This window comes from Pelodiscus sinensis, chromosome 9, assembly GCF_052426305.1.
Source record: "Pelodiscus sinensis isolate ZL-2025 chromosome 9, ASM5242630v1, whole genome shotgun sequence".
NCBI lineage: Eukaryota > Metazoa > Chordata > Testudines > Trionychidae > Pelodiscus > Pelodiscus sinensis.
In genome coordinates, this window is record NC_143060.1 from 34,666,942 (window position 1) to 34,693,406 (window position 26,465).

General features: G+C 43.8%; 1 protein-coding gene across 9 annotated transcripts in view; it reads left to right on the forward strand.

Annotated features, from left to right (window-relative positions):
- The window catches only part of LRRC8D (leucine rich repeat containing 8 VRAC subunit D), a 93,690-nt gene that overhangs the window by 44,151 nt on the left and 23,074 nt on the right, over nucleotides 1-26,465 (forward strand). For 2 of the 9 annotated variants that reach the window (XR_016350265.1, XR_016350262.1), the window contains one exon: nucleotides 13,887-13,981. The exons of 5 other annotated variants lie outside the window; for them this stretch is intronic. The gene's annotated coding sequence lies outside the window, so the exon portion shown is untranslated. Of the gene's footprint in view, nucleotides 1-1,854; nucleotides 13,860-13,886; nucleotides 13,982-20,052; nucleotides 20,076-26,465 lie in introns of those variants that run through there. 2 more of the 9 variants (XR_016350263.1, XM_089780505.1) reach the window with 2 other exon arrangements.

The following is a 26,465-nucleotide window of genomic DNA, read 5'->3' on the forward strand; positions in this document are numbered from 1 at the left end:
TTCGGGTATCTGGTTTGTGTCCATTAATTCTTTCCTGTAGAGACTGTCCAGTTTGGCCAATATACATTGCAGTGGGACATTGCTGGCATTTGATGGCATAGATCTTATTAGTGGATGTACAGTTAAATGAGCCTTTGATTTGGTGGCTGATGTCATTGGATCCAGTGATGAAATTGCGGGTATAGATGTGTGTGCAGAGTTGGTACCAGGGCTGATTGCAGGGGTGGGTTCCAAGATGCTTATGATGGAGGTGTGTTGTGTGGTTACCAGAAATAATTTGTTTGAGGCTAGTCTGTAAGCGAGAATTGGCCTTTCCCCCAAGGCCTCTGAGAGTGAGGGGTCATTTTCTAGGATAGGTTGTTGGTTGTTGATGATATGATGGAGGGGTTTAAGTTGTGGACTATAGGTGATGGGTGGAATTCTATTGTGTTCTCTTCTGGGCCTGTCTTGAAGTAGTTCATGGTTGAACAGTGTGGTAGTTTCCCTAATATACCCGTAAAGCCAAATGAAAAATTAGTTCTGATTGTTTTTATAGCAGTTTCCCTTCAGCATTTCTGAGTTCACTTCTTGTAATACTGTTTGCTTCTCTTGTTAATAGCAGTTGATTTGCAGTTGAAATTGATTATTGGATAATAGTTCCCTTTGTGATGCAGCTTTCATTGACTATCCTGGACTTGATTTGTGCATACTCTGGAGTTGTTTACATGTTCAGAATATGCTTGGAGCAAGAGGAAGTGAAAAAGCATCACCGGTTTGGGGCAGCTAGTCACTGTAGTGAAGGAGGCCTCACGCTTTGTCATAATACAGACCTGATTTTAGTTGTCTCATGGAATTCTTTCCCCCCCTTACACTCATTCTCTGTCCATCCATGTTCCTGTGAATGCCATGGCAGTTGCATATATGGAAAAGTAAAAGGAAAGCCATTCATTTCCCAATTATCTTTACAGTCAGGAGTCTGTGATTCTCTGTGGCAAAGCATTAATCACAGCGTCTTTTGTTGTATGGCAGTGATCTGTAGCAGAGGCAATGGCACAAGTTGCTGCTTCTTGGTTCCAGCTGCTTTTACAAGCCTCCAGGCTTTCTTTGCAATGAAACAAAGTGGAGGAGTCCTCACCATATAAGTAGCCTGTTCTCTCTGCCCTCTGGGAAGTTTTCTGTTGATCATAACTTTAGATTTCAAGGAGAAGACATTAAATATGTGTGAAAGCCAATAGAAAATTCTTGTTTCCATATCCCTTTTGATATCATTGCTGGTGTTGCTAAAAAATCTCAACTGTTTAATTTTTTCTGTAGCTGTAAACTAGGATTAATATCCAGTGTCAACTTGTGGTCAAATAAATTGCCTTCTAATTGTACATAATTAAAATTGCTCAGTTACTCACCAGAATTTAGGCTTTTGCTTAGGATTTTTTTGTTTTGTTTTAAATTCTAACCTTTTATGGTTGTGAAGAAAACCTTTTGGAATAGTCAGTGTTGATGAGCCAATGTGCGGATATCTGCCTAAGGCATCAGACAGCCTTGAAATAGTAGCTCTGAGAATGGTGTGAAGTGACCTGTTTGTCCCAGTGAGTTGATTCTGAACAATAAATGTCAGCATTAACTATGCCACTACTGGTCATTTTAGCACAAACATCAAATTAATATGCTTAAACTTTCATAGTTGGATATAGGGCAAATATTAGGATGGTGTGCAATAGGTCAATTCATTGCTTTCAAAGTCTGCTGGAGTAGGAATAAGGAATTCAGACTCCAAGGACTTGTCTTCACTACATGGTGGATCGACGCTTCAGTGATCAATCCACCGGAAGTCAATTTATTGTATCTGCTCTTCTGTTGACTCTGGTATTCTACCAGGATAAGAAGAGTAGCTGGAGTTGACAGGAGAGCAGCCCCTCCAGCCTTACTTCATGGAAGACACCATGGTAAGTATGTCAACTTCAGCTACATTATTTGCGTAGCTGAAGTTGCATATCTTAGATTGACCAGGGACATGGGGTAGGGAAGAGAAGATGTACTGTAGACAAGGCCTAAGTAACTTCTCTTCCTATAGGCGATTCTTCCCATCCTGTACTGAGCCTTCTAGATGTATTGAAAAAAACTAACCAGCTAAACACACCTCCCTTGATTCCTCAGTCCTAATGGCTTTAGCTACCCACCTCTGTCCTGATAACTTCTGAAGTTCTTTTTTTATTATAAGAACATAAGAACGGCCGAACTGGGTCAGACCAAAGGTCCATCTAGCCCAGTAGCCTGTCTGCCGACAGTGGCCAGCACCAGGTGCCCCAGAGAGGGTGGACCAAAGACAATGATCAAGCGATTTGTCTCCTGCCATCCCTCTCCAGCCTCTGACAAACAGAGGCCAAGGAAACCATTTTATCCCCTGGTTAATAACCTTTTATGATCTAACCTCCATGAAATTATCTAGCTTCTCTTTAAACTCTATTATAGTCCTAGCCTTCACAGCCTCCTCTGGCAAGGAGTTCCACAGGTTGACTACACGCGGTGTGAAGAAGAACTTTCGCTTATTAGTTTTAAACCTGCTACCCATTCATTTCATTTGGCGTCCTCTAGTTCTTCTATTTAGGGAACTAATAAATAACTTTTCTTTATCGGCCCTCTCCACACCACTCATGATTTTATATTCCTCTATCATATCCCCCCTCAGTCTCCTCTTTTCTAAACTGAAAAGTCCCAGTCGCTTTCACCTCTCCTCATATGGGACCCGTTCCAAACCCCTAATCATTTTAGTTGCCCTTTTCTGAACCCTTTCCAAGGCCAAAATATCTTTTTTGAGGTGAGGAGACCACATCTGCACACAGTATTCAAGATGTGGGCGTACCATAGTTTTATACAGGGGCAGTAAGATATTCTGGGTCTTATTTTCTATCCCTTTCTTAATAATTCCTAGCATTCTATTTGCCTTTTTGACTGCCGCTGCACACTGTGTGGAAGTTTTCAGAGAACTGTCCATGATAACTCCAAGATCTCTTTCCTGATTTGTCCTAGCCAAATTAGCCCCCATCATACTGTACATATAGTTGGGGTTGTTATTCCCGATGTGCATTACTTTACACTTATCCACATTAAATTTCATTTGCCATTTTGTTGCCCAATCACTCAGTTTGGTGAGATCTTCTTGGAGTCCCTCACAGTCTGCTTCTTTCTTGACTGTCCTAAACAGTTTGCTATCATCCGCAAACTTTATCACCTCACTGCTTACCCCTTTCTCCAGATCATTTATGAATAAGCTGAAAAGGATTGGTCCCAGGACTGACCCTTGGGGGACACCACTAGTTACCCCTCTCCAATCTGAAAATTTACCATTTATTCCTACCCTTTGTTTCCTGTCTTTTAACCAGTTCTCAATCCAAGAAAGAACCTTCCCTCTTATCCCATGGCAATGTAATTTACAGAAGAGGCTTTGGTGAGGGACCTTGTCAAAGGCTTTCTGAAAATCCAAGTAAACTATATCTACTGGATCCCCCTTGTCTGCATGTTTGTTAACCCCTTCAAAGAACTCTAATAGATTAGTAAGACAGGATTTCCCTTTACAGAAACCATGTTGACTTTTGTCCAACAAATTATGTTCTTCTACATGCTTCACTATTTTATTCTTTGCTATTGTTTCGACTAATTTGCCCGGTACTGAAGTTAGACTTACCGGTCTGTAATTGCCAGGATCGCATCTAGAGCCCTTTTTAAATATTTAAAAATTTTAAATATTATTATTAAGCACTTATCACTACGTGTGGCACTTGAAAAGGAGGGACAATGTAAAATTAGTCAAGGAGCACAAGGACCAGAAGTAGGCAAGTAGATTAATCATTCTGGATCCTAGCCTCATAAGTTAGGTATAATGCACTGTATAAGACACAGGAGATGTAAATTCACTCATAATGTACTGAAAGAAATTGGACTCTTTTCCCTTCTCTCCTCTGTTTTTTAGAGAAAGAACTGAATGGCTAAAATACTGTATTTTGATTTTATTAATTTCTTTAATCATGTAAGAATGTGCTGCCCTCAAAACGTTGCAGAGTTCTTGATGAACAAGTGCCTGACTGTGTTGACTTGAGCCAATGCTTTTTTTTTTTTTTTTTTTTTTTTTAAAGTTCACTGAAGTTCAATAAAAAGTGACTACCTTGTACAACATTCTTCTGGCTCTGGTCCTGCAACTGAGTGTCCTCTGAGTTCAGAGTTTACATAGATAGAAGGTCCACCCTGGTGTAGGTTCAGTAGCAAGGTGAGCCTGTGCATGTATGGACGTATTTTTAGCTATTGTATATTAATGGCTACCTAGTTGGCTTACACTTGTTAAATTACTTACAAAGGCCCCACACTTTTATGAAGTTGTGTGTTACAGTTTTCTTAACTGCAGTGTAGAATTATGTTTGAGTGTATTGCTCCTTGAAAGATATACTCTTAGATACTGAAGGCTTGTAACTCTTTTTTTATGTACAAAGCAATGAAAGGACGTGTACAAAGCATCTCATCTGATCAGTCTCAGACTGAGATGCTTTAGTGTAAAGCAGGACAGCCAAGACTGGATATAATAGGCATGTGTGACAGACTGAAATATCCTGACCAACCCTCATGAAATTAAGTTAAATGTTATTGACGTAATTTAAAACCTTGTTGAATCATGGTTAATATTTTTGGGGGTTCACTGTATTAAAAATGTAATTATATGTGTTACTATGGCATTGTATGCACCTTCTTTAGTAGGGAAGGGATTGCTAATGTATTCCTCTGTTATAAACTCTGTGAAGCCACCCTCTTGGACAGCTATATGTGTACCAATTCATACTGGATTCGCCAAGGACAAACAGGGGAAAAAAATGGTTTTAGATGAATTAGCTTGGTTTTAAGCTGACTCAGGTGCTTCTTCCTGATCCAGCAAATGAACAGGATCCCTGGTCCATAGTTCCTCACAGTCCTTCAGTTGGAGAGGAACTAATCCTGCCAGACTTCATGTTAGGGTTGGGGTTAATTCTGGTACCTTTATTAGCATGCATGTAGATATTTTTTTGTATTGCTTTTGAATAATTTTTCTTTGTATTGCTTTTGTATCTTATGAATAAAACAGGCCTGCATTGGAAGTATTGTGTGATTGGTATGCTACAGTTGTAAGCAGTTACACTTACTGTTTCTGGAAAAAAAAAAAAAAAAAGCAAGCAGGCATCCTTGGGCAACCAGTCAGTACTGGGAAATACACAATGAAGGCAGGGAGCAGTGCAGCCTGGAAATACACTAGCTTGAACAGGGAGATATGCGGGTCTCTGCCTGAGAGAGGTGACGTCTGGAGAGCTGGAAGCCAAGAGTGAGTTTCCTAGCTAGCTCATTGAGAGGAAATAGAGGTGCACTTGCTCTGAATTGTGGTACAGAGAAGGTAAATCAGAGGTTCTCTTTTGCCACAGGTCCTCCTCCAAATATGGATCCAGGGTGTATATTAGCTGCTCTGGCAGAATAATCTTTTCTTGGACTGGCATTAGCACCAGCATCGCTTCCCTAACTTCATCCAGCAGTTGCTGGCTCTTCTCCAATGGAGATTGTGACTGTGGGGTTATCAGGGTGCTATCCCTGCTCTGCTGATTGTTCTGTGCCCCGTGGGCTCAGTGCTTGCCAAGTTCCTATCACCTGTTGAATGTCTTGTAAAAAGAGACAGGCAAATGGGGAGCTCTCAACAGTGGTGTAGTGAGGGGGGGGGGGGAAGGGTGCCAATTTAGTCCCCCTCCGTTCCCCCTATCATCTCTCGGCTCGCCTGCTCCTCTTCCACCCACTGCTGACTGCTGGAACCTCCTCCCTGCCTCTCCGCCCCCAGCCTGACCGTCCTTCATCTTTGCCAGTGGGTTAGTGCATGTGGGGGCCTGGCCCCAAACTGGAGGCGTGGGGGAAGATGCGGTACAAGCTCCCCCACCCCAGGTCGGGCTCAGCTGAGAGCCAGGTTTGGGGCCCTGTTGCATAGCGGTGGGGATGGGGCAAAAATTTGGCCTTTGCCCCCAGGCGCATAACACCTGTGCTACGCCTCTGGCTCTCGATGCACTGTTAACATCTTTGATTTTGTTGTAGCCAGTCTTGAGCTGCTTGGTTCACTCTTTGCATTGATCTCCAGTATGGTTGGTCCCTGACATCACCAGCTGCTTGTTGTGATCATATCTACAAATCTATTTCTTATGCTCTTGCTAAAGTCAAATGTCTTGCTGTGTTCTAGTGGCCAGCCAGTAGCACTTTTGATTGTAGGATTTCTTATTAGTGCTGGCCATAGCTAACACACATGAGGATTAACTGTGTTTCCAGTTGAGCAGTCTGTGTAAAAGAGATGGGAGAAATGCTGAACAGGAAGTTGATTCACATCACTGGGAACTGAGTGGGATGCTTTTGGATGGATGGGCTCAGAAAGAGAGGCTTAAAGGAGTGTTGGTTTGCATTTAGTAGATTGTTTGGACATGAGGCAGGTGACTGAGGATTGAGCTCCACCATACTGCAAATGCCCGAGCTTGAATCTGTGTCACAGCAGGACTTGTGCTTGGACCTATATGTCCCCTGGTGGGTCTGTGGGACCGAGTCAGATGTGTGTGTTGATGTAGCGGGATTTTGGCTTCAATCAGAGTCTGAGCCCTGGTTTGCAATGCTATATAGATGTATCTTGAAAAGCAACCAACATATTTTTTTTAACATAATGTAAAACTAACCTCAGGAGATCTGAGATAACATTGAGGTCAAGAGCTTTAGTAGGGTTCAGAAAAGGATTAGACGGTTAAATGGATGAGAAATTCTGCAGCTGTGTTAGTATAAAACAGGGATATTAAGATCTTTGCGCTTTCAAGCTTACAATCCCTTGTCGGGTTGGGAAGAAACTGACCCTGTTGGGAAGGTTTTTCCATAATTGTCTACTACAGAGCTTCTTGCACATTCCTCTGAAACATCTGGTACAAGCTAATGTTAAGGAAGGCTACAGTAACAGATGGTTTACTAGTCTGAGCCAGTATGAAAATAACTTTAGAAATTTAATATTAAAAAAACCTCTATTCCTGATACTTATTTGTCCTAATAAAACCACTCCATTTTCCCTTTGTAATTTTTCTTTTAATTTGAAAACATTCTCACTATGACAAAGCAAACAAGAAATCTATAATATAATGTATTTAATTCCTATTCTCCAGTGAGATAAGGAATAAAGTTAAATAGACATGGTTAACTAGACAAGAAAATTGTTAAGGAGTCATATCTGTTTGGCAGTAGTTTTGTTGAAGCAACAAACATGTAGATTGGAAAACAAAAGATTTAGTTCTAGCTTTGTGGCAATAACTGAAAATAACTATATATGGATTTTCATGTATCTGCCTTCTGCTGAGAGAATTGATAGTGGAAATTAACATTTAGTACCCATTAGTAACATCAGAGAGACCAAAGAACATCATGGTCATCTGAAGAAGTGGGCTGTGCCCACGAAAGCTCATGATACCATCTACATGTTTTGTTAGTCTTTAAAGTGCAACCAGACTATTTGTTGTTTTTTAAGTTTATCCTGTACAGATTAACTTAGCTCCCCTCTGAAGCTTCTGCTACTTAATTACTTTTTGTCTTTGCTTTAGTGAAAGTCATAGTAATCTTTGGCATCATTTTATAAAACTAATAAGGAAAGTTTTACACCAAGAGTAACTTGCTGTGGCGCTCTGTATATCAAAACAGCACTCTGGAACCCCATGTTTATCCTGTCATATAATTATTATCTAATTCATGCAAAGCATGTCATATGAGATCTATGGAAGATCATGGTGTGCTGAAACCCATTGTTCTGTCAAAATATGTATACCGTTAAGGAGCATCTAGTTATGAGATTTTGCTATATGGTTGTTACTGAAGTATGTTGTAAGTTTGCTAGTGGCAGCAAAGGAGGTGATCCAACCCAAGAGGGTGCTAAATAACTGTTAATCAGCAGGGGAGTTGTAAATAAAGGGATTTACAATGCTGTACAGAGGGCTGACTCTCAGCAAAGGCCATCAGGACATGTGTGGGCTGGTATCTTTTTTTTTTTTTTTTTTTTTTTGGGGAGATAAAAATCCTTTATTTGTAGATTCAGCATAAGGATAATACGACATTAGCAAATAATCCTACTGAAGTTGCTTAAATTAATGTCTAGGACTATTCATTAGGGAGCACTTAACTTAATCTAAACTCATATCTTCCTCTTCATCTTTCTTGTCCTTTGATTCTCCATCCTTTTGATCTGACTTGACATTGTTCTGCATTGCTTTGGCAAATGCTTCTACATCACCTTTATTTGCTGCATCTACTGCCTCAGCTGGTAAGCCAAACTGACTCATTAGTGGACCAAGTTGTCCAGAAGCTAACGCAGCACTGAACATGCTCAATGCCTGTTGGAACTGGGGAGATGTCAGAGTGTTCTGAATCTCTTCTGCTGTCTGCGGCAGCGATTCCCCAGATGGAAGATAAGGCAGCAACCGTTCTTGAACTTCAGCATTTGCCAAAATGCTGGTATCTTTCAGGCACATGGACTGAGGATTTAAAATAGGGGACAGTGGCATTGTGCTTTAGCCTTTCTCCTCTCCCACCTGTGCTGGAAACAATAAGAACACTGGTAAAACAAAGACTTGAATGGAGGAGACTGGTCCCACACTTAAAGGGAAGTCTGTGTGTTAAGAACTGTAACTTACCTGTAGCATCCAATGGGGTAAGAAAAACTGCTTGATGCAAATACCACCTAGTCTAATCGGGGGCTAACTGATTATCCAGTAAGCATTAGACCAGTATGCTTAACCTGTAACTGGAAGTCCCCTCCTGCAGTGGCCTGGGTGGCCAGAGCAGCCCTCCGCACTCATGGTGTGGCAGGACTCCAGCCAGCTGTAGCCCTCCTGTGATGCAGCGCACCCTGTCCAGCTTGAGCAGCACTGTGAGGTAGGACCCCTGCTGGCTGGAGGAGCTGCCCACCCACTGTTGGCTATCCAAACCCTGGTTAACTGGTTAAACTATTAAAATTATATCGTTTAACTGGTTAACTTTTTAAAGAGGTGTTTATATTCCTACTTGTCATGTGGGGACATATCTGTTCAGTTCTCTCTGTTATTTTATTCTCAGTTTAGCTACCGCTAATCTTGGTACAGTCCCATGTCAAACTTGGGATGTGAATGATTAACCGATATATATCACCCTTTATGTGTGATGATTACTGGTTCTGATTAACAGTTGAGGGCTGGAGCAGCTCCCTGCCCACCACGGGCAAGGGAGCTGGTGCAGCCCAGCAGGGCCCACTGCAGATGGGGGCTGTTCTGGCTGTCCAGAGTAGCCCTTGCCTGGGCACCCCCCCTTAATTGGTTAACCAATTAAACATTACATTTAGCTGGTTAACCAGTTAAATGGATTTTTACATCCCTGTGTCAAACCCGTTCCTGTTAGGTATTGTGGTATTAAATAAACAAACCCCCTTGATTGACAGTCTTTTAGAGTGTATCAGAGAGAACAATAACTGTCCTTTGGGGGGGAGGGGGAATTAGTAGAGGTGGGCTGGAAATGTTATTGCTACTGTGAATGTCTAATGCCATTTTCTAAGGCAACTAAAGAAGACAAACACACAGAAAAGAGAAAAGAATAATAAACGCAGCTTCTGTCTCTAACTTTTTCACTTGCAACCTCACTGATAGAAAAGCAGAAGTTTGTCACTCTGAGCCTGTCACACTTGTACTAGCAACCAGCTGTTTAAGTCAGTGCTTGTAGTTTCCTCTCTGGTCACGGACTCGTGAGAATGTTACCAAATGGGTAGCCTTGCATGGCTAAGCCAGACACTTATTACACAAAAGGCTAAAGGAGAGAGATAGGGAGGGGGGGAAAAGAAAGAAAGAAACGGGGAGAGGAAGGAAAAGACAGTTTCACATCCTATGTAATGTTTGGGATTTAGCCAAAGCCGATGAAGGTGGTGGTGCCATCTGGCTCCCTTTCACTGGCCTGGTCTGGTCAGGATGTCTTTCAAGATTAGGATGAAGAAGGTCTGAGGTTCCAGGAGGTGGTGGGGGTAGCAGCTCTTGAGGATGAAGCTTGCTCCTTTCCCCTTCTTTCGGTCAGTCAATGTCACATAGCCAACCTTCCCCTCCAGAATCTTTTTTAAGGACCCCAAAATAATGATAGGTGGAATAGTGCATTCCTTCATCATTTTATCCACCAGCGAGGCCAAATTTCCATCACACCAAGTTCATTGACTTCTAGTTTCACACTTCTCGTATTTATTAAGCATGATCTTAAGACACACAGGTATGCAACCCCACAGATATCCACAAACTAGTTTTGTGGATCAGATGCGGATACTAATTTTGGAGTAACTGAGTTTGTTGAGCTGAGCAGTGGTGTAGCTTTCTGTAACAGCTTTGTTTTTTACAGGAGCAAGTCATTCACTCACTGCTAACTCCCTACCAGGAGGATTGGTGGGCTGGTTTTGGTTTGGCTCCTGCCCTTCGACCTATTTGGCCTGCATGGTCCTACCAGTTTTATGTGCCCCACCTCTGCTCCATCCCCACATAACTGTCATGGGAGCACACAAGCCTTCTCACCACTGTCCCTGGGAAGGATTCTTTGAAGGGTAGAACAGTATTTCTAGCTTAACTGAAGGGCATGGATTTAGTGGTTAGTTGCTTTTTAAAAAAAATTTGTTGTCAAAAGCACATTTTATATTTTATCTTGTCAACTCTTTTGTACGGAAGAGCAGAGACTGGAACTCATGCATTCTTGGCTCCCAAGCCACGGCTCTAAATCTTATTTCAAAGATTTATTGGAACAATAAGAGTCATTTTGGGTTTGTCTCTTATGGAGTTCAAGCTCTGTGTGGTAAGCTTGGAAATGATGCTGGAGATTCACTCAGTGCTGGGTGTATGTTTATGTGTTGGGGCAAGAGTCTGAACCTTAATAGAGGTATTCACTGTTGCGCTGATTCCACAGAGTACATGCAGATGGTGTGTTTCAGTGGCTTACAACATAGCCAAATCACAGGGAGAGTGAAAAGCCCTTTTGTGACTTCAGAACAATCTTCTCCATTGGAGTCAAATTTTTATTATTGTCAACTCTTTAGGAGCTGTTCTTAAAATGGCTATATCAAATATGGAACACTAACAAGACTGGCTTTGTTTTTCTTTCCTGGCGCACTTCTCCAACATTGCTAAACTGTATTTGATAAAACTTCCAAAAAAATTCAACCTCAGGCAGACCAAGCACAGAAAATTCAGCCCCCATCATCACTGTTTGGCAATGTTTAGACCCTACTAAAAACAGAGTTGCTATGGAAGGTGTTAGCTATATGTATTGGTAAGGTTACCTTTATATGCTGCCTATCATTAAATAAGCCAGATTACACATGGGTTTTTTTGTCTTTTCTACTCTACAACATGACAAATGTGGAGTGGGTGATGGGCCTTTTTAACTCTTGGAAGAGGATTAGGCAACATGGTGATAAGAGTGCCTGCCCCAATGTTTATGCTACAATTTACAACATTGGTAACACTAGTGTAAAACCCCTTGTTTTCTTCTCTAGATGCATCTTGGAAGGCACTGCCTGTCCTAGAGCATTTTGACATTATCTCCATACCAACATTGCATAAAATTTGCTTGCTGTGGTATAAAAGCAATCATGCTGCCATTGCAATAAGCAAATGGAGTAGACCAGGCTCAAAAGGGAGGAGTGTTGATTTTGAGACCTGTAGAATATATGAGGCAAAAAGACTGCTATAACACTTGGTGTGAGGGAAACTAAGTCTTATTGCATCCCATGTTGGAGCTTCCTGCACATTTTCATTGTCTGCATGGACATGGAATGAAAGTTCTGTGGTTATATTGCAACTCCACAATGCTGCTTGCCCTTCAGTTGTATTTCAGAGTTGCATCACGTCACACCTACTGTATGCTGGCCTGAGAGCAGCTGGGATACTTGGTAGATGTATATGCTGCTTGGTTCCCCACTTCTTCAACTCTTCCTAGACCCTCCAATTTCCAGGGGCGGGGGTGGGGGGGGGGGTGGGGGGAGAATGCAAATAGAATGAAAAATGCAGTGTTGCAGTTACTGTTGATAGACACATCAAATTTTTGTTTGCCTTGCAAAACACAAAGGACAAAATTGGAGGTTAGCAAGCAGGCAGATGTGCTCATGCACATAGACACTTCCCTCCCTTACACCAGAAAGACTTTCTTCACCCAGGATCAGCCACTCCTCTTTGTTGCCTCAGTAACAATACCCCTAAAATGTAAAAAACAGTGAAGAAAAGGGTCCGGAGTTCAAGGTTGCAGAGCAAGAGTACCTGTCTGTCTTTTCCTCGTATGTCCAAGTAAATCCACTAAGCTCATCGGTGCTGCTCAAGCTTCCACTTGTTACTTTCCCCTTTCCCCACCACAGATATATGTCCAGGGCTCCTAGAACAGTAAGTTGCGGAGGATTGAAGGGAACCTTCCTGGATCTTGTCTCAGAGGAGAAGCTGTGTTAATCTGTATCTGCAAAAACAACAAGGAGTCCTGTGGAAGCTTCGAGATGAACAGATTTATGTGGGCATAAGCTTTTATGGGTAAAAATCACTTTGTCAGATCACGCACAAAAGCTTCTGCTCAAATAAATCCCTTAGTCTTTAAGGTGCCACAGGACTCCTCATTGTTTCACTGTATCATGTTAGTTCAGATACAGAACAAAAGAGAATTTTACCTGAACAAGAACATTAAAATAACACAACAGAAGCAATTCCTAAGTATTGAATTAATGGACACTACGCATAAACTCAAGCTTCTTAGTTTCTCAGGCCCACCACCTATCGGTGTCAGACAGGGCTGTCCTGAGAGGGCGCACAACCCAGAACAACCTCTGCTTCATAGCCCCCCCATCCCCAAACTCCATCCCTGCTCTGCCTTAACCCATTTTCCCCTCCCCTGAGCAACATGGCTGGGAATTATGGGACCTGGCATGGCGGGGCAGTGGCAGGCTTTGCTCCTCCCACTCATCATATGGGCAGTAGGAGCCAGAGCGGCCCAGCAGCTTGCTCTGCCCCTACCTCTGCCTCCCAACCCACTGCATCCCTTTTCTCCCGCATCCTGGGGCCAGTGTGCTCTGCTTCCCGCTGCTGATGAGAAGCTCAGCACAGCGGGCCAAGAGAGGGTGGTGTGGCGATGTGGAACAGGCTACAGTGCTCCTTAGGCACCTGCTGCCTGTGTGGTGAGTGTGGGGGAGTGATTCCTGCTTCTGCCCCACACCAGGCCCCATGATCCCCATAGGCTGGTTGGGGTGGCCAAAGTGGAGCCCCCAAAAAGGAGGATCCTGGGGTAGCTGCCCCAATTTGTCTTCTGGACAGGATGGCTCTGGTGTCAGGGATATTGGGATCTGGGATAGCCCCAATGCATCTGCTCCAGGGAGCTGTGTGTTAGATTGTGGGAGAGGTGCAGCAATACAGTGGCCTGGCAACATTTGCCGGACTTGTATGTGGAGCCAGGACACCTGGAATTAATTAGCTAGTATGTGCATGCTGTACCTTTGTAACTTGTTGTGTGTTGCATTAGGTTTACCATTAACCAGCTTTAGCTGTTAATCCCTTGGATGCCCACCAGCCAGAACCTGTGTGGTCCCACCCAGTCCTGGCTGCACTTGGCCAGCTCCTATTTCTGTCATCTGTTAACTGATTAAATGAAATAATTTTAATCATTTAAATGGTTAACTTTACATGCCTAACTGTGGTGGTGCATGTATACTTAATTAGTTCAATTGTTAAAGTGTGGTGATATGATTTGTTCAGTAGAAGCTTTTTTTTAAAAAAAAATTAAAGAGTAAGTTATAAGTAAAGGACATTTAGTTAATTGACCAATCCCAAATATAAACTACATTCATAGTTCTTGGCATTTTTATCTGCCCACAGGAGTCCCAAGAACTGAAAGAGAACATAGAACAGTACAAGAAAAGTGCTGGTGCTTTCATTTTTCATTTGTGGAAAATAAAATGAACTAAGTAATGTCGAAGCAAAAACACGCTCCTCTGTGTTTAGGCAGCTAACAAGCAGCTTTATTAATTAATAAAGCACAGCATGAGCCAAACGTGGTCACAGCAGAGCTAGACCCAGTAAGGCTACTAATACAATCAATCCTAGTATCTTTATACCCTTAACCAAACAGTCTGACGTCAGGGCATCCAATTACAGAAATCCTCAATTAAATTTGGAAAAACAAAGCCTTATCAACAAGATGGCGGACAGGTGCGAGGGAGTACATCTCCTGTCCCAACCAGCCCAATTAACACATACCAATAGCCCATCCTGTAGGCCTCTTCTCACGGGGTGACAGAAAGTTCACTCTGGTCTACGTGCTTGAGAGAAAAGCTGAAATGGTTTCTGATATACAAGATGGCTTCTAGCTAAATATGAAAATGGTTTCTACAGCTTCTACAACTCCCCCCTTTTAGCCTTTTAAAGGCTAACCTTGAAACCATTTTATACCTCCATTTTCCATTAAAGTATTTATGTACATTTCTTGTTCCTTTCTCTGCTCATCCTATTTTAACATCATGAGTTCCACATTCCCTTTGGTAAGGGTCTATCTTGTGTTTTCTAGAATACAAGAAATACAGCATTTGATTAACAAGAAACAGCAATAAGCACAAAAGAATATAGCCAATACTAAAACTACTCTTTGCAAAATCCAAGTTCCCACATGTCCAAACCAGCCTCCCAACCAATCCCAGAGGGTCCAGTCTTCCCCCTGCCTTAGGCGTTTCACAGTTCTTTTAATTTCTGAGGCATCTTCCTTTACTTCTTTGCTGGTGTCAGAAATATACCCACAGCATTTTCTTCTTACTAAGGCACAAACCCCGCTCTTACTAGCTAGGACATAGTCTAGGGCCATTCGGTTTTGGCTTTTTCCTCACCCTGGCTCCTGAACCGTTACATGTCTAGCAGTACTTTCCAATTGGGGTCAAGGCTAGGCGGATATACCCTGGGTTAGTAAACCCTTTATCCTGCCAAGTATCATTTGGCTTAGTTTACTAAACAGTGTGCCGTTTATTTGAGTGTTGTTTAGTGGGACTGGAATCATTGGGATGCCTCCTTCTGAATGTACTGGACTGTGAGCACATATCCAGCAACCTGTAGAATTAAATTCTTGGGAAACTTGGTTCATTAAAAGCATAAACACATTTGAACCATATAGGTTATAACTACTAAATATTAAAAACAAGATTAAGCATAAGCTTAACATGAATTGTTTGTCCAGCCTCATGCTGGCTGTTCTTCAGGACTTCGTAGTTTGCTTCACCTATCGCTGGCAGGTTCTTTTGGGCCGCAGCTGGTACCTTAGCCTTGGTCTCTCAGGCTCGTCTGCTTCTGGGCCTGGATTGCCGGTACCAAGCCTGTGCTGATCCTCGTCTACTTCTGGACCTGGGTTTCTGGTACCAGGTCTGTGGTGATTCCCATCTGCTTCTGGACCTGGGTCTCCGGTACCAGGTCTGCGGTGCTCCTTATTGGGGCCGACTTCTGTAGGGGCCAGGACGGGTTTGCAGTGGGATGCGTGAATCCAGGTGGGCAATCCTTCTCACTTTACAGCAGTATGGGTGGTCAGAAGGATTTGGTAGGGACACTTTCACCTGGGTTCCAGGGCAGTCTTCCGCTGGTGAACTTTCACGCAAACCCAGTTTCTTGGTTGTAGTTTAAGGCACAGCTCAGTTGGGGCCTCCTGGAAGGCGTCCTTAACCTGTAAATGATAAGACTGTACACACCTCATAAGTTCCTGACAACACTTGACTATGCTTCCTTTAACAAGTGTGGCATCAGCCAGGTTAATTTCTGGGCTACTTTACAGTCTCATAGGTTGGCCACATGCAATTTCATGTGGACTGAGTCCAGTTTTCTGATTAGGAGTGGCTCTCATGCTCATTAGGGCAATCAGGAGTGCTTCTACCCATGTTAATCCAGAGTTCTCACATATTTTAGCAAGTTTGTTCTTTAAAATCCTGTTTCATCTTTCTACTGTTTCTGCGCTCTCCAGGTGTCGTGCACAGTGCAGTGCTTGTCTGGGAGAGTAGTACTTCTCTAGTTTTTTTTTTAACAATTTGCCCAGTAAAGTGGGTACCTTTATCACTGGAGATCACAAGGTGTATTCCCCATGATGGGATGTAATAATTTAGAAGTTTCTTAGCTACTGTGATGTCATCATGTTTCCTTCAGGGATAAGCTTCTACCCATCCCAAAAACAAGCAAACAATAACCAGCACATTATTTAAAAGATTGACATTTAAGCAATTGAATAAAGTCCATTTGTAAATTCAGAAATGGTCCCAAAGGCGGAGGTCTGGTTGCCGGAACTGTCTTTACAGGTTTACCCACGTTGTGGGCTTGGCAGACAGGGCAAGCCAGACAGTAATCTTTGGCTGCTTGGGAGAATTTGGGAGCAAACCAATTTTGTTTTAGGATTGCTACCATCCCCCCTTTTGCCAACGTGCGACAATCTAGGGAGCACGGGGGCAAGGTGAGGTAGCAAGACCACTGGGGCAACAATGTGGCCATCAGAGCTGCACCACAAGTGATCTGGGTGCAAGGTGCACCCTGCCAGTCTCCACTCCTGCTTTTCTGATTCTGGGGCTTGGTTTCGCAGGAGGGCCAGTTCTGAAAGAGACGGCGTAGGAGCTGGCGATGGTAGGACAGAAGGGAAAAACAGCAGGTAGAGGAGCAGATTTCACTACATTCCAGACAGTACAAACTGCATAGCCTGCTACTAAAACTCTACTAAAATTATAAAAGCAAAAACCATTTATATAAAGCACAATGTTAAGATTATTTAAGGGACTTAAATTATTCTTTCATTAAAACAACAATATTGTACACACAACGTTTGAAATACATATATCACAATTAAGACACACACAAGACAAATCTGGACAGAACACAGAACACAAACTTATTATGTCATGACACGGAACCATGTTTTTTTGTTTTTTCAGTTAATTTTCAGATGATATTAGCACTTCTTGATGATCTGAAAGACAAAGAAAACATTTCTACCCATATTGGGGTGGCCCATTATAACTTAAAATACTGCCTAAGATCTGCTAGGGGAACTAGTTACATCTAGTTCCTTACCACTTCTATGGGTGAGTGAGCTGTAACTTTCTGAGAACAAGAGAGCTTCATCGGTACTCGTGACCTTCCACTCTTTTGAATTACCTCTGAGCTGCTAGCTTTCCTTATCAGTGGCATGCCTCAGTTTTTCTCTTGTACTGCAGACCAGGCTTATTTTATTTACTGCTACAGAAATTCTTAGAACAAGGTGCTTGCTAGTTACTATTCCAGCAAGCAAAAAGGTTTTCCTTTCCTGAAAAGAATCACATGCAATGTTACAGACTTACTTATGGGGGACAGTGCTCCCCCCCCTTCCAAAACAGACAGGCAGTTTGCAGACACACACAACCTTGGATCTGAAAGCAAGCCAAAAGTGCTATCAGCTCAGCCTTGACCAGAAACACTGTGAAGTTTCTGGGCTTGGATTTTTTTAAACAATAATTAGGTTCCTTGGAAGACACATTTAACCCTTAAGGTGCAGGTTTTACAAATTTACAATGTATAGATTCTGTTCTTTTATGCGGTTAACCAATTAAGTTTCAATAAAATTCCTTATTTTATCTTTAATAGATTTAACAAAGTGTCTGTAGCCAAATGTTTAACTTGACTGTTTCATTGCTAAGATGATTAAAAGAGGCTGCAAGAAACAAGTCATTTCTTAAAGCAGGTTTGTTTGTTTTTTTTTTCCTCCCCTTTAGGATTTGGAGGAACACTTTCTTTAAACTATTAAACTTATTTTAAACTTTGTTTTGCTTTGGATCGGGCAAGTTTGTTACAGGAGCCCGTGTTTTTAAAGGGAAGAGCTAATTCCTTTCAGTTATTTTTCATGTTTCCTCTCTATCTGTGTATGCGTTATAAAGAGGGATAGAGGGGTGATGTTGTGCCAGATTTTCCCCCTAAGCTTGGTTGATATGGGTGTGCCAACTGAGAATTTTATTTTCTTTTTCTTTTTCCACTTCTTATGTATTATTTTGGCACAGAGGTGCTGCAGCAACTTTTAAGTTACCTATCTTACTGCAGGGTGGATTTTTGCTTTTCTGAGCTTTACTTTCATCCCTCATAGCTTTAATTTTTCCTCTTTTCCAATTTGTTAAATGCTTACAGGTCCTTGGACCATTATGCACGTACATGTAGTACACAGGGGTGCCTTTCGGCAGAGTGGGGGGTGTTTAGACTAACCCCCACTTAAACTAACTTTACACACTCCAAAGAAAGAGTCTGCCGGGTCTAGAGTGTCAGACCTTAGCAGCTCATGAAATAAGGGGAGTCGTCACTCCCTCACATATCCGCTGAGTCTCGAGGTTCAGCTGACCCCCCCCCCCCTTGCGTTCAGAGCTCCCTCGTGGGAGAGCCCTGGTGCAGCTGGGATCAGCTCAAGTCTCAGACCTATGCAACGGCATTCATTCTTCACTCATTACATTCATACTCATTTTCCACACACATTTTTTCCTCCTTTTTCACATTTTTCCTATAGTTTCCACATTTAGCTGCATCTTTATTTATTGTCTAGTTCCCATGGGTTTCTATTAAGTGACGCTGCCCTAAGACACCCGGCACTTAATATCAGACTTCATTAGGATCCTATACCAGAAAACACTTAACATAAAGGCACTGGAATTCCTGTAGACTGACCTACCCCCATTTTCTGCGCGCGCTTAATTCTGTAAGACACCGAACCAAAGTCCGCCTGCTTACACCATATTCTGCAAGTCACCGAATCAGGATCCGCCTGCTCGCTCTGCGAGTCACCGAATCAGGATCCGCCTGCTCGCTCTGCGAGTCACCGAATCAGAATCCGCCTGCTTGCTCTGCAAGTCACCGAAACAGGATTCGCCTGCTTGCTCTGCGAGTCACTGAATCAGGATCCGCCTGCTCGCTCTGCGAGTCACCGAATCAAGAATTCACCTGCTCGCACTGGTCCCCCCCCTTTTTGTTGCGAAGCACTGGACTCAAGGTCCACCTGCCTCGCAGGGGTTTCCGGCACCTGCCCCAGCCCGGCAGAACACCACGTCCTGGCGCCTGGAGACAGCCTGGCGGAATGGGGCACTATGGCCTGGGGTTAGCCTCAGAGGTCAGTACTACGCCCACAAATAACAGAGAGAGACAACAAAGCTTCCCCACAGTTCCGTGTGCCGAGAGAGAGTAATGGCACCACACCAGCTTTTAGCGTCCGAACACAGAGGGTCCAGCGCATGGCTGCCTCACTAGAGACACCGGTGTGCCCTTTTGGAACTGTGACACATAAGACAGGCCTAATAGACAAAGACAGACACAGACAGACAAAAATGTTAGCCGCTCCACAAAATTGAATTCCGTAGCTCCCCTTACCCCGATGGCCGGCCGTCACTCCAAATCCCAAGCCCTCAACCAGGAGATTTCGTAACAGGTATCCCCTTTACCTTCTCTTGAGCGCTCTGAGAGGTTTGGAAGTGGAGTGCCGGTCCGTCCATACGGGCAAGTGGCGCGTTAGGAATCTCGGTGGAACCTCCAAATTGTCGAAGCAAAAACACGCTCCTCTGTGTTTAGGCAGCTAACAAGCAGCTTTATTAATTAATAAAGCACAGCATGAGCCAAACGTGGTCACAGCAGAGCTAGACCCAGTAAGGCTACTAATACAATCAATCCTAGTATCTTTATACCCTTAACCAAACAGTCTGACGTCAGGGCATCCAATTACAGAAATCCTCAATTAAATTTGGAAAAACAAAGCCTTATCAACAAGATGGCGGACAGGTGCGAGGGAGTACATCTCCTGTCCCAACCAGCCCAATTAACACATACCAATAGCCCATCCTGTAGGCCTCTTCTCACGGGGTGACAGAAAGTTCACTCTGGTCTACGTGCTTGAGAGAAAAGCTGAAATGGTTTCTGATATACAAGATGGCTTCTAGCTAAATATGAAAATGGTTTCTACAGCTTCTACAGTAATGATATGCATGCGTTAGACAACATGACTGCTGAGATGCAGAAGTGGTCTATGTGGTTCTTCAAAGGAACATATTGGTGAGATTTTGATTTTGTGATGTAAAGCAATCCATACAATAAAAACTAACCGAAAAACGAAAACAAGCTCAGTGTTTTTGTGTATAAATGATTAAAGTCAATTTGTTACCTTACGTTGGTATTATAGGATGGTGATAGTGCAATAAAGTCATAATTTTCTATTCTATAATTTGTTCAGTATAAACTCAATGGACCAAACTCATATGTTCATTTCATTTGTAGTGTGTTGTGAGCTGTAGTTACAGATTATGGAATTGTTAGCCCCCAATTAGCTCTTGCTTGAGTTTTGTGTCGCCATTAAGATGAATGTTTTAATACTTTTTTTAACAATATTGACAGGCAGTGCTCTGTTGGATCAGTATTTAGAAATGCTTGGTGCTGAGTGCTGGTATTAGCTAGTTGACTTAATGTGAGTTCTAATTTAGAGCCATTCTACAATGGTGACAGTTTAATCTACTATATATCTGAGAGTCTCTGTCTGTTCAAAAACTTCTAAATTGAAAGAGCTAGGACCACCAAATTCAGCATACAACTTCCTCTTATCATAACTTAGAGCAAGGTAAAGGTTTGGCTGTGCCAGGAAAATGGGATGTACAGGCAGTCCCCGGGTTACGTACAAGATAGGGACTGTAGGTTTGTTCTTAAGTTGAATCTGTATGTAAGTCGGAACTGGCGTCCAGATTCAGTGGCTGCTGAAACTGACCGCCAGTTCTGACTTACATACAGAATCAACTTAAGAACCCCAGGCGTCCCCAAGTCAGCTGCTGCTGAAACTGATCAGCAGCTGATTCCAGGAAGCCCGGGGCAGAGCTGACTTGGGGACGCCTGGGGCAGAGCTCCTCAGTGCTACTGGACCAACCCAGCAGCACCCCATCTGCTCTGCCCCAGGCGTCCTGATTCAGCCGCTGCTGAAACTGACCAGCAGCGGCTGAATCAGGACCTGGGGCAGAGCAGCTGGGGTGCTGCCGGGTTGGTCCAGTAGTGCCCAGAGCGGCGCTGCAGGACCAATCGGCAGCGCCCCAGCTGCTCTGCCTCAGGGTCCAAAACAAAAGCCTGGTCTGCTGGGGGGGGGGGCACACTAGCTGCGCCTCCCCCCCAGCAGACCAGGGACACGGGGAGCAGAGCCGCAGCGGCAGTGGGGTGCCGCGCCTCTGAGGCTTTGCTCTGGCAAAGTCTCAGAGGCGCGGGACCCGCCGCGGCTGCGGCTTTAGTCCCGGTGCCTGTGGTCTGCTGGGGACGGTCCCCAGCAGACCACAGGCACCGGGACTGAAGCCGCAGCCGCGGCGGGTTCCCGCGCCTCTGAGACTTTGCTCTGGCAAAGCCTCAGAAGCGCGGGAACCCGCCCGGTGCCCCTGGTCTGCTGGAGACGGTCTCCAGCAGACCAGGGGCACCGGAGCAGCTTACGAACGGGGCTTTCTCGCCCCGGAGCTCGCAGGTAGCAATCCGCCACCTCGACCTCCGGGGCGAGAAAGCCCCGTTCGTAAGTGCGGATCCGACATAAGTCGGATCCGCGTAAGTCGGGGACTGCCTGTACCTGGAATGAGATTAGTACTTGTCTATATGGAAAAGCCATATAGAAAAGAGACAGAATCACTGGGAAGGTGAAAGGCGCTGGTTGGGGATAAGGATGTTAAGGGTTAGTTGATTTCCCTCCCTTCTTGCTGCCTCTATCAGATAGAGGCAGCAAGAGGGGGTGGAAGAGGGAGTACTTCAAAGTGGCAGTGCTGCACAACTAATCCCGGGCTCTGTGTGCACTTCCCTTTCGAAATGTCTTGACATTTCAAAGAGGCAGCGCCACATGGAGCTGACCCCAGGCTCCATGTGGCGCTGTCCCTTTGAAACACTACAGTGGTGTTTCAAAGGGGACAGTGCCTCACAGAGACTAGGATCAGCTGTGCGGTGCTGCCCCTTTGAAATGCTGCCACAGCATTTCAAAGCGGCAGCTCTGCGTGGAACCCGGGATCAGCTGGGGACTCGCCAGCTGATCCCGGGCTCCAGTGCAGCATTTCAAAGTGCACAGAGCCAGGGGTCCCCACCTGACCCTGGGTTCTGCGGAAATGCCTCATGTAGCCCAGCATCACCAGGGGACTCTTGAGTCCCCTGCTGATCCCGGGCTCCATGCCAGTGCTTCCACTTTGAAATGCACAAGAGCCCCTGCTGGAGACTGTTGTACATTTCAAAGCAGGCACGCCACGTGCAGCCGGGGACCAGCAGGAATTCCCTCTGACTTGAAGCACCCATGTGGAGCCCAGAATCAGTGGGAGTTCCCGCTGGCCCTAGGCTGCATGCGGAGTTCCCATTTTGAAATGCACAAGAGCCTCTACTGGGGCTCTTGTACATTTCAAAGGAGGAATGCGGAAGTGCCTATCGAGTAGTCGATGGAAACTCCATTGACTACTTGACTAGTAAATTAATCATTATTTAACATCCTTAGTTGGGGGTGCACTCTCCCCCCCCCCCATCCGGGATTGTTCCAAATCCAAACCCAGGCTCTTTAGGAAGAAACCTGAATTTCACCCTTCCCTACTCCCCATTCATACAGGAACATTGCTCGCTGTTCCCCTTCCTTAGGGAGCGAGCTGAAAGTGCACAGTTTGCTCCATTTCTCAATCTGATGGGGGAGCTCAAGGAGCAGACAAACCTGGACCCACCTTAGCCAGGAGATATGCACCCCTCCCTGGCTGTGCCCGCTGGAGCTGCAGTGGCTATGTAAAGGCACTTATCTTCTGGCCCCAAGGAGCTGCAGTAAGAGGGCTGGGGTAGTACTCTCTCTCTGGGACAGCCTGACTACCAAACCATTGATCCCCAGTCGCACCTAAGAGTAATGATTTAAATGAAGCATGTACATTTACATATTATTAAAAAAAAAAAACACAATATTGATTGAGTTGGGGATCCAAGCAATGCCAGGTAAATGTTCAAGTTTACAAATAAATCAGAGTAGCCTAGTTTGAAATAAAATGATATATTATGACATTGGTTCATATTTTGTATCATTTCCCCTCCCCCTTTTTGCCACTATGAGAATCACAGCGTGCTTTTGATATTCCATCTTGTTCCTGGGCAAAAACTTGGCAAAAGGGTAGTTTTAAAGAATCTGGAGTTTATTTTTGTGTGCCTTATTTTTGAGATAGGATCAGAGTGTGGCTAAGCATCTAGGAATGTTGTACTGTAAAGGTATTTACAAAGACACTTTGCTAACCCTCTTCAAAGATGACTGCCTACACAGTGGTTCCCAAACTTTTTGGTTTCATGCCCCCTTTTTGATTTTTGAGAAACCCTCACCCCCCTTCCCTCAAAATAGCAGCAAGGCTGGCTGGGGAGGGGGAAGGAACCGGGGCCGAAAAACAAAAATAGCTGCAAAACATGGGGGTGGGAGGACTGGGTTGCCTCGTGCCCCCGCTGGAATTTCTTCACACTCCCCCCCAGAGGGGTACGCCCCCCAGTTTGCGAACCCATGGTGGAATGTTGAATTGGAGTGATTAAGCACATAATCTGTTATCCTGCAGCTTTTTCTGTAGTCTGTGATAAATCCTGTCTTTGTATTTTTGTCTTGTGTAGCAGCAAGCAGCAGCAATGCCTAACAAATGACCCTTTTTAGGTTGTAAAATCTCTAGAACGGAGATTGTCTGGTTTGTGCTACACCCATCATAAAAAAGCCATAATACCAATTAGAGTTTTTGGGCAAAACTATTAAATAAAGATTTGCTGCCGCTAGTACTTACTTTAAACTGGGATCCCACTGAATCAGAAAGTTGGGAAATACTCTGAATGTTAATGTTACTTCTGTGTTGTTAAATCACCGTTACCAGTGTTCTGACTGGTTCATTTGCCAGCACCAATTGTGTTGCGATGGGCCCTTCTGAAATATATTTGCAGGGATAGGAGGTTGCTTTTTAAAACAGGGCTTAATGAGCAAGGAGGCTGCAGATCCAGAAGAAAGCAAATCTGTCAGAGCAGTGTTTTTTTCTTCTTTTACTTCATCGTTTTGTGTAGGAGTTGGAGGAAGTAGATGATAAAAACACAGTTAGTGGTCTGTGGGTGTCAGCAGGTCCCAAAATTAAAAAATACGGTCTCACTCTCTAGTACATGTACAGGCAGTCCCCGGGTTACGTACAGGATAGGGACTGTAGGTTTGTTCTTAAGTTGAATTTGTATGTAAGTCGGAACTGGTACATATTGTAGGAGAAACTCTAGCCAAACATTTCTCCAGAGCTCAGTTTTATTCTCCCACACCTCACTTCCCTCAGTTCTTTATTCTCAAGCTGAGGGGTCTGCTGAGAAAAGCCACTCCGCGTCTCCCTGGTCTGCTGTGGGGAGGGAGGGATGCTAGCTTCGCGTCTCCCTGGTCTGCTGGGGGGAAGCAGCTAGTGCGGGGTTGCCTCACCCCGTTTGTAAGTAGGGATCCGATGCAAGTCGGATCCATGTAACCTGGGGACTGCCTGTATAGTGGGAGAGTATTTTATTTATTTTTGAGTATTGAGAGTGAAGAACACCTAGTGTACCTCACAGTTGTTGTGCTTGGTAAAGATAGGTACAACACATTCTTTGCTAGAGAGAACATGTTATATTTGTAAGAGAATAAATCTAGTAAATTTAAAATAACCACCCCCTGCAGCCAACAAAATGTCACTGAATTCTGAGGGTCCTCTGTCAAATCAATGGAAGGTAGCAGATTTGGGAGGGTAATGGGTCTGCACCCTTGATTTGGCGTGGCCCATGCTCTGGTTTGCTTCCTTACATAAAAAGGGCAGGCAGGAATGAGGCTAGAGGTATCTGCTTACTGAGTGGATCCTCCAGTGTCTGCACACCCGTTTTGAATTGAGTAGCTAGGCCCAAAGACTGTTCCATTTATTGGGCTGTCATGACCTCAAGGGTTAGTGAAAATTCAAGTAAATTTAGCAGACACATTCAGAGATTAGGGTCCTACAGATTCTAGGACTTGAGTGTTTTTTAGATATCTGAAGTGATTTACAGTAAATATAATTTTCCTCTTACCTCTTTCTCCTTTATCCCACTGAACCTCTGTTTTAATGGTGGAGAAACCAAGGTACTTGTATCTCACTAGAAACCAAAGGCGCATCCATTCATGAGCAGGCAGCAGGCTGTATGTATGATGTTTACAGTCCATTGCTCTGGTCATCATAATGGTGAAATACGGATGGAGATGCCCACCCCCTGCAGAAATGTCAGTGTCAAATAGAGAGAAATAGCACATTTTGAAAACTGATGAAATATTTAAATATTGCCTGACTCTCAACCCACGTACATGGAATATAGACTGTCATAACCTTATATGATCATATAATATCCCCAGTCAGTTCAGGTTAAAGGAAGAGCAATCATGTTTAGGGAAGCCTATAAACAGCAACTTTTGCCAAATTCTGACCGTGCTGTGCGCACAAATCCATTCTGTATCTTTATTAATATTGCTGGTTGTGGCATGATAAAATTATTTGGAATAGGATGTGAACTATGGGTATATCTGTACTACAAACTGCTTATGGTAGTCTGTCATATACATACACTACATGTCACCTTAGCACAGGTATAAATAGTACATAGATGGTCTTTACAAAGGTAAAGACACACCTTTAGCTATGGACTCTTCACCGCTCACTGCATATCTACTGTCTACATTGCTATTTTTAGCACTGTGATGTCCTGCTGGCTTGCCCAGTGTAGCTATAAACTGTAGTGTGGATGCAGCCTGCTTTTCAGCGTGTCAGTATATACCCTACATGCCACTGTCTGTGCTGTGCAGTGTAGAGATTGCCTATCCACAGTCTCAATATAGTCTAACTGAAGATAATGTTGAGCAGCTAATTACTGCGTAAGTTGTGAATGGTCATTCATAATTTCACTTGTGAATGTATTATTTAACTTGAAAGCAGTGCTACTTCTGTTCTCTCTGCTCAGATATTTTTCTCTTGTAAAAGGTGAGTTAAACTGGTACTCTTGTAAATGAGGGACATTTCAGCAATAGTCTGGGGCTGTGCATAGCTCTGGTGTATTGTCAGTCTTAATTTGCAGCACCTAGTATTCTTCTGGTCTAGGTGTGGTGCTGGTCCCTGAGATTGCCCTGACACAAATTAGGAAGACAGCACGCCTGTCCCTGGTATCAAAAGGTAGAGAAACACCAGTCTTGGAGATATCTTTGGTAAACATTAACTGTGCAGTTTGAGCATTGTGAATGTTTCATATTATAGATGAGCAGAAATTAAAAGCATCACATCAAATTTGTTTCCTAGTGACTGAGACTAGAATTTAATTCCAGATATGCAGAGGTGAAATGTTGGTACACTAGCCCATTGTGTGGCTTATTTCCACTAACAATGTCTGTTAATTGTGTGTGTGTCCTCCTTTCCGAGGTGGTGAGGCTCATACTGA